General features: G+C 40.4%; 1 non-coding gene across 1 annotated transcript; it reads left to right on the top strand.

The window, feature by feature from the left end:
• Positions 1 to 6,704: 6,704 nt before the first annotated feature.
• Positions 6,705 to 6,811, top strand: LOC142870278 (U6 spliceosomal RNA). Its single transcript, XR_012918709.1, has one exon. It is a non-coding gene; the product is annotated as a U6 spliceosomal RNA (small nuclear RNA).
• Positions 6,812 to 7,427: the final 616 nt, after the last annotated feature.

The following is a 7,427-nucleotide window of genomic DNA, read 5'->3' as shown; positions in this document are numbered from 1 at the left end:
GGGGAAGAGCTCAGCAAACTATAATATATGCATGCAATGAATACTGAAAATAGGAAGAGACTGACACCTGATTAGTAGGTACTTATAAGAGCCTGGAAAAAAGCTAAGATGCATACTAAGTTGGTCACCTAGAGAAGGAGTGATAAAAAGGGGGGCAGGGATGGTGAAGAAAGAAGGGAAGGAGAACTCTCCATTTCCAAAAAATGTATAATAGCATACCATTGATATATTTATACAAAATTATGTATGTGTAGATATTTCTAGATATAAAAGGTTATAACAGAAAAGAGGAGTAAGGGAAATCAGACAAAAAATAATTAGGAGTTGCCCCTGTGTGTTGGAATTATGAGTAAATTTTTCATTCACGATCTTTATATTTTCCAAATTTTTGACAATAAGCATGTGTCATGTTGATAATAGAGCTAGAAGTGAATAAAATAAAAATTAGTTAAATCAGACAAAAACCCAAGCCATGCCCATTCCTTCTGTATACAGCAATGCTAAAATTAACCAGATTGGAACTGTTTCCGAGAAAGCACACTTTTAAACTATCTATAACTGGTGACCCATAGAAATAATGTTGTGATCTCCCAGAGGTTCTGGAATTTCATATTACTATGCTGAGCAATAAATTTAAAGAATACAGATTATAAAATAAACAAAAATTTTATTTTTTATTTTTTTTCTTTCTAATAAATAGACATTTATTTAATTCTAATAAATAAAAGGGAGTTAAGGAAGAGGAACTCCAACTCTTGGCAGTTGCGATACTTCTCAGCTGGAATCCAGTCAGCCACCCGCCCTCCCCTAGATTCTGACAGTCACTGAAATTCTACTCTCTAGGCCACAGTGAGACCCAGGCAGTGGGCTAACCATCATAGTCCTGGGGCAGTCAGGGCAGCCCTCTCCAGCAGACAGTGGGACTTACATGCAGCTCTGCCGGGGAATAACCAGGCCCCAAGGCTCTCTGCTGTCGCTGGAGAACCTGAAGTCAGTTCCAGAAAGGGAATCCTGAGACGTGTGATTTGGATTTCAACTACTCTGGTTTCGTATCCATCTTAAAACACTGGAGGCCAGAAGTTCTGCAAGTGTGGTGCCCAGACAAGCAGCATCAGTATTACCTGGGAACTTGCAAGAAACATACGTTCTTGATTGCACCCCAGACCTACAGAATTAGAAACTCTGGGTGCTTTAACAAGCCTGCCAGGGGGTTCTCATGCTTGCTGAAGACTGAGAACCATTGACCTAGCAGAGTGGTTTTGGGCAATTCCCTGTCCCCTCTAAACCTCAGTTTTCCTCAATGGCACATTGAAGGTAACAAAAACTAACCTCAAAGCCTTGTAAAAATTAGTGAGAAGATGGATATAAAGCACACTGCCCAAAAGAACACTCAATAAATAACATTATTTTCTCTCAGGAGTCTTACAAATTCTACATCATCTCTGCAAAGTTTTCAACTTTTTTCTTCCTTTTAATATACTAAATTCTTTGACTGATGGAAACAATGAAAGAGCACCTCTGTTAGATTGAACAAAATAATATATTGGATGCAAATAAGCAGGATGTTTTGCTAAGAAAATTTCTTTTTACAAAGGACAGCAGTATAGTGAGGTGGAAAGGACCCTCCCTCGACCAGATGTGAGGAACTTATGATGAAGTTCTAACTCCCTTTCTGTTTGAGGCCATGTGGAATGGCAGAGGAGGAGAAATTTGGAATTAGGTAACCCAGGGTTCAAATCCTACATGCGCCATCATATACTACTTTGTAGGGCGTGTTCTGAGTGCCTTGCGTGTTTGTGCACACCACACCGCCACTCAGAATGCCTGCAGCAGCATCTTCTTCCTGCCTTTGCCCTATTAATCTTTGTAAGGAGGCAAAAAAATAGTGAGCAGATTCCACCATGTAAGACAAGGAACAGGGAGATGTTGTCCCCTACAGCCCTCTCTCACTGGGTGATGATTTCAAATTAACTCCTTTCTCCCCACATGTCTGCTTGTGATGTCAGTCAGCTTTGCAAATGGCAGCAGAGCCCCAAATCCCCCTGGCCCCCAAACACAGACAGTAGGGGATCTCACTGACCCTGCAAAACTTCTAGCAATCAGAAGGACAATTGCCCCTGGTACTCAGATTAACCAGTGAAGAACGTGGCCAGAAACTATCCCCACCCCAGTAGCAGCTTTCTGTTCTATAGATACTCTACATCTAGCTCAGATGCCACACACCGAACATGAATGACTCTGTGTTTATGGGAGCACTCAGTGGGACTCTGCTGTCACTCAAGACCACCCTACCCCAAAACTCCATCTCTGCTGATGTGAATAGCAGTCCTCTGTGCATGTGTTTCCTCTGGCTGCAGTAACGAATTACCACAAACTCGATTATAAAACAGCACAATGAAATCAGTTCCACTGGGCTGAAATCAAGGCAATTGCAGGGTGCTGCTTCCTCTGGGGTCTCTAAGGGAAACCATTTCTTTGCCTTTCCCAGTTTCGAGGGCTTCATTTCATGCATGAGTTGGCCCATGGCTCCTTTCTCCGTCTTCAGAGCCAGGAGTGTAGCATCTGGCTTCAGTTTTTACATTGCTATTATCTTTTGTGGTCAAATTTCTCTCTGCCTCCCTTTTCAAGGACACTGTGATTACAGTAATCCCCTCATCTTGACATCGTTAACTGAATCACATCTGCAAAGTCCTTTTGCCATATAGGTAGCATTCATAGGTCACAGGGACTAGTACTTGGATACCCTTGAGGGCCATTTGTCAGCCCACCGCATTTCACAACAAGTATCCTTTTTGTTTATTGTGGTAAATCCCCTCTCCATTAAGTGGCAAGTGATTGAGAATGTTACTTTTACTTCTATCAGGTCCATAAAGAGGACAATTAACCCTCATGGCTTAAAGTGAGAAAGAACATTCCTTAATATCTGGGGAGGCCTAAGTGGGAAGTCAGGTGCAGCCACTTCCCATATGTGCATTCTTGCCTGGTTGTCTGCCTTGAAAAATAGGGTTAATGAAGCCTTGCTGTGAAAACAAAATGAGACAATATACGATAAGGGCCTAACCCAGGGCTTGTAGAGCACCAAACATCTTCTCGCTCATTTTCTTCTCTGGCATTCGATTCCTGTCTATATAACAAAAGGGTTGCTCAAGGTGACCTCTAAGACTGTGACAACTTTGATGTCTCTCATAGTAACGCCTAAGAAGTTGGAGATGCCCCACCCCTGTTCCTTCACTCTTGGCAGGACCCAGTCTCTTACCTAGAGCTCTTTAGCCTTTCTGGTTCCTTCTATATCCCAATTGCTCTTGTCACAGGGGCTGAGATGACATCTTTCTTTCCCAGAACATAGGCTACTTTTGAGTTGAGCAGCCTCATTCTTTTCCTTTCCCCTACTCCCTCCTCAAATCCTCAAGTTCCAGAAATATTTCAAAGAGGGAGAGAAAAGATCTCCATTTCCATTCTTATGAGATTAAAACAAACAAACAAAAAATAAATGCTAAATGAAAAACCAACCAGCTTGAATAGATAGATTGGCTGCCTAGAGATTTGTTGAGTTTTTGCTTTTTTGGTCTTTTTCCTCCCTTTCTCTTGATGCAACTTGGGCTATTCATAGTTTTGGAAGCTGATAGCACAGACTTCAACAGAGAGACTGTTTGAGGAACAAATGATTTGCATCGTTAAGCTGTATGAAGTCTGTATCTGCTCCAGGCTTTCCACCCTGGAACATCATCCTCATCTGTCCTGACAAAGCTTGAACTCAACCAATGCTGAGTGTTTTCTGGGTGCCAGGGATGAAATTAGGCTTTTAACATATATTTTCTGAAATCATCCATCCTGCCATGTAAATAATGTGGTCCTCATTTTTTAAAAGAGGATACAAAATTCAGTGTCATTAAAAGAGCTGCTCAAGACCTTACAGCTTAGTGAATGCAAAACTTGAACTACCCTGGGTCCAAATGCACCGGAAGGGAGAGTGACAAGACCAAGGTTCCAGCCGGCTTCACCATTCATACAACGTGTGGCCATTAGAAAACCATTCTCTCTCAACTTTCTGCTCTGACTTTGGTCAAGATGATCTCCAGATTTCTTCCATAATTAGAGCTCCACAATTCTAATTCTATTATGAAATAAAGATGCAAATACAGAATGAGAAAGGAAAAAACACATCAGAGCTACCTCAGGAACTCTTACAAAACCTTTGCTATACATCCCACACATCTGCCAGGGGATACAGTGATTATCCAGTGTTTTCCTTCTAGGCTCAGAAGTACCAGAAGTATTCAAGGCAATAGAAAAATGAAAAGAAGGGAGGCTAGAGGTCAAAATGTTGAGAATAGAGAACAAGATGGCCAAAAAGAATGCAAAGAAAAGACTTTACCAGGTCAGGGACAGCCTGCAGCCCTGGCTGCTCAGAACCTTCCCTAGTGCTACCAGCACTCTCATCTGAGAGTGAAAATCAAGGAGAGATGTCTACCCGGGACTTCTCAAGCCCATAAACAGGCACGCATGCATGCACATGCATGCACACATGTATACATACACGCACACAGCCAGAAAGACATTGATTCTACAAAAACAGAGTTTATATTAACCATTAATCTCATTTCTAAGACATGCTTTGCAATTGATAGCAGGATGAAATTCTAAATACTCTGAGGGGTCAGTACCCTCCTCCATGCCTGGCTGCAGCAGTGGTGAGTCAGACTGTGTCAAGAGAAGGCTTTGGCATGGCAGAGTCACCCAGCTGTCCAGGCCATACACGCTTTCACCCTGCTCCTTTGGATATGCAGAGACCAGACAGCTGTCTTCATTGGCTACTGTAGAATGGGGAATGGGAGGGGGTAACCCACACACCATACAAGAGTCAGAATAGCCATGTTGGCCAGGGTAGGGCTATATTCACATTTAAAATACTGTATGAGTTTTCTGGGACTGCCCTAACAAAGTATCCCAAATTGGGTGACTTAAACTACAGAGATTCATTGTCTCATAGATCTGGAGGCCGTAAGTCCAAAATTAAGCTGTTGGCAGGGCCATTTTCCCTCTGAAGGTGCTCAGGAAGCATCTGTTCCAGGCCTGTCTCCTAGCTTCTGATAGTTCTTTGATTTGTGGCAGCAGAACCCCAATCTTCACATGGTATTCTCCCCATGTGCTTGTCTCTGTATCCAGCCTTCTCCCTATTATAAGAACACCAGTCATATTGGATTAGGGCCCCACCATCTTAACTAATTGCACCTGCAGTGAGCCTTATTTCCAAATAAGGTCACATCTTGAGGTACTGGGGCTTAGGGCTTCAACATCACTGATTTTGGGAGGATATGATGCAGTTCATAACAAATAACTTTATAAGGAATATGGACCACAGCCCAGTTCTCAGTTTCCTTAAGGAAATAGAAGTTGCACTGTATGATTTCTAAATGCCCTTTCAGCAAGGCCATTCTAAAATTCATGCACAGATAGAATCCTATCATAAATCCTATTTGTGACTTTAACTGCACATTACAATTATGTGGGGCAGCTTTTAAAAAAATGCTCTTGGACCTAGACCAATTAACCAGCCTTTCTAGGGGTGGAACCTGGACGTTTTAAACCCCTAGGTGACTCTAATACATTTTGAGAACTACCCATCTGCAATATTCCCTGAGAACGTGCTGAGATTACATGGTAAGAATCCAAGAAACCGTCCTATGCAAAACACACAGATTTAACCTTTTCCATGCAGGAATCTGCATAACAAAAGTAGTCACAAGTGCTCACAGTAGATAAGAAGGTAGCTATAATTCTGAGGACAACCACTAGTGTTTCAATCAAAATTCCTATTTTAGTCATAATGTGGATCAAGTATCATCTTTTCAAGTCACTCTGGCTGGGTTTAGTCTCTCTCATCCTTACCTGTGTTTCCTGCTAATATAGCACTGATTGTATGTTCCTGTGATTGCCTTTTTACTGGTCACCCTCCCCATAGTGATGCGCTCCCAAAGGGCAGCAATGGCATATTGCTATAATCATTTGGGAAAATGGCATATTTACCATTTGGAGAAGAATATGTTTTATTTAATTTTATTACCTTGATTGTAAGGGCCCTTGTTTAACTCCAAAGTCATACTGTGCCCAAGGCTTCAGATGGTTTTCCAGAGAACCAGTAACTTTCTCCTTTAGAATTAAAGTGAGACCTCACAGGTTTATGAGAAATCAAAGCAGAATTCCTTGTCATGAAATACTGTTAACTAAATTATTCTAAACCAACTTTTATATGTATGCAGAAAAGGTCATACACAAAGAAAGATGATAAACATAATTACTTCCTGGAATCTAAACACAGGGCTTTATAATATGACAGAGGCCCTTACGTAAATACTTTCATGGCCTCTTAGCTTCTTTCTCTTTCAAAAAGCAGGTACCAGTAACATAGGGCAGGTATTGTGTTCATTGTAGGAAACTGAAATGCAGAGATGCTTAAAAATGCAAAGCTTTATCTATGCATTAATTTATTGAGAAAATACATATTCCCTGAATACTTGCTGTCTCATGCATGGTGCTTTGGAGAGAAAATAAAGACAAGTTAAAGTAAGGCCCTTACCTTAAAGGAAATTTCATTTGAACATTGGAAGAAAACGGAATGCTGAGTAGTTATTATATCAGACAGGATGTTATTTCTGTAGTAAAATGCTTGCAAAAAGCATAATAGTAGTTTAAAATAGAGAATGGTGCTTGCTTTGGCAGCACATTTACTAAAATGAGAATGATACAGAGAAGATTAACAAAGCCCCTGCACAAGAATGACAAGAAAATTTGTGAATCGTTCCATATTTTTCTGGCAATATTAAAAAACAGGCTCTTTAGACATGCCCAAAGGTTCACACTCACACTCCCACAATGGACTCTAACAAAAAGAAAAGTTTTGAAATGTCAGGCATGGAATTCAAAATATAGATCACAAGCAAGCTCAATAGGATCAATGAGAATATTGAAAACCAACACAAGAAAACAAAAAAAAATAATAATTCAGGACATGAATGAAAAATTCACTAAAGAGATAGTTCTGTTTTTTTAAAAAACAGAACTTCTGGAAATTAAAGATTCATTTAGGGAAGTACAAAATACAGGGGAAAGTTTTAGCAATAGACTAGACCAAGCAGAAGAAAGAATTTCAGAGCTCAAAGACAAGGCTTTTGAATTAACTAAGTCAGTCAAAAATAAAGAAAAAAGAATCAAGAAGAATGAACAAAGACTTCAAGAATTATGGGATTATGTAAAACAATCAAACAAAAGAATTATAGGTATCCCTGGTGAGAAAAAGAAAAGCACACAAAAAGAGATCTGCTTAAAGAAATAATGGAGGAAAACTTCCCTTGTCTTGCTAGAGATACAGACATCTAGATACAAGAAGGTCATTGAACTCATGAGAGATTCTTGCAACCCGAACATCT

This window comes from Microcebus murinus, chromosome 3 (assembly GCF_040939455.1).
Source record: "Microcebus murinus isolate Inina chromosome 3, M.murinus_Inina_mat1.0, whole genome shotgun sequence".
NCBI lineage: Eukaryota > Metazoa > Chordata > Mammalia > Primates > Cheirogaleidae > Microcebus > Microcebus murinus.
This window is presented reverse-complemented; position numbering and strand designations above follow the sequence as displayed.